Source organism: Apodemus sylvaticus, chromosome 18 (assembly GCF_947179515.1).
Source record: "Apodemus sylvaticus chromosome 18, mApoSyl1.1, whole genome shotgun sequence".
Taxonomy (NCBI): domain Eukaryota; kingdom Metazoa; phylum Chordata; class Mammalia; order Rodentia; family Muridae; genus Apodemus; species Apodemus sylvaticus.
The window spans coordinates 61540052-61541141 of NC_067489.1; the positions used below are offsets into that span (position 1 = coordinate 61540052).

Sequence of the window (1090 nt, forward strand, 5' to 3'; positions counted from 1 at the left end):
GGAAGTAAGGGAGCACAGGAGGTACAACTTTTTACTATATCCCTGGATTCTGCCCTAATGATCTTAAATTTATCCATTAATGTCTTTGAATTTACATGAAAATTGGAATGAAACTTTTGAGCACAATCAAAAGGGGTAGAATTAAAAAACGCAAAAATAGAGCAAGAGGCTCTATCTGCCAAATCATTACCCTCAGCCAGTGGTCCTGGCAATCCAGTATGTGCTCTAATATGTTGTACAAAAAACGGATGACCTGTGCTCGCTTCGGCAGCACATATACTAAAATTGGAACGATACAGAGAAGATTAGCATGGCCCCTGCACAAGGATGACACGCAAATTCGTGAAGCGTTCCATATTTTAAAAAAAAAAAAAAAAACGGATGACCTCCTTGCCAAATCATGGCTTGTAATTGAACTAATAAATCCCCAGTAGTACTTTTCAAATTTATTTGTCTAGTAATCTCCAAATGTTTTAAAATATTGACAACATATAAAGAATCAGAAATCAAATTGAAGGAACCAAGAAACCATTCAAAGACACACATTACTATTTGCAGCTCAATTACCTGTGGCGATACAGGTGGGAATGAAATAACTACTGGCTGTGAGCCAGAAAGAACATAAGCTCCCGCTCCTGTCTTTGAGCCATCAGTATATATTACAGGGCTGCCTTTCAAAGGCACGGTGGAAGTCCTTTTTGGAAATATTATGGGATGTTCTTTAACCAATTGTAACAATGGATCCTTGGGATAATGATTATCAATAGTGCCACCAAACAAACAGCGCTCTATAGCTCAATCATTAACTGTGGCTGTAAGTACTTCGAATTGTTGGGAGGAATAGGGGATAATTAGACTCACAGGCTCTGATCCAAAATACTGCAAACATTGTTGAATTCCCATTAATGCTAACTGAGCAACAGCGGTAGGATAATGAGACAATGTTTTAACTGGAGAAATTCTAGGATGTACACACAACAAGGGAGCATGTTGCCATAGCACTGCTGTAGGTTGTACTTCAGTTGGTAAGATACATAACAAAATAGGACAATTCACTTCTCGCCTGGCAAGAGCAGCCTGCTCAATATGT

At 38.7% G+C, this 1090-nt stretch overlaps 1 non-coding gene across 1 annotated transcript; it reads left to right on the top strand.

Annotated features, from left to right (window-relative positions):
- The first annotated feature begins 255 nt into the window (after positions 1 to 255).
- On the top strand, positions 256 to 362 carry LOC127669050 (U6 spliceosomal RNA). The gene has a single exon (XR_007974261.1). It is a non-coding gene; the product is annotated as a U6 spliceosomal RNA (small nuclear RNA).
- The last annotated feature ends 728 nt before the right edge of the window (positions 363 to 1090 follow it).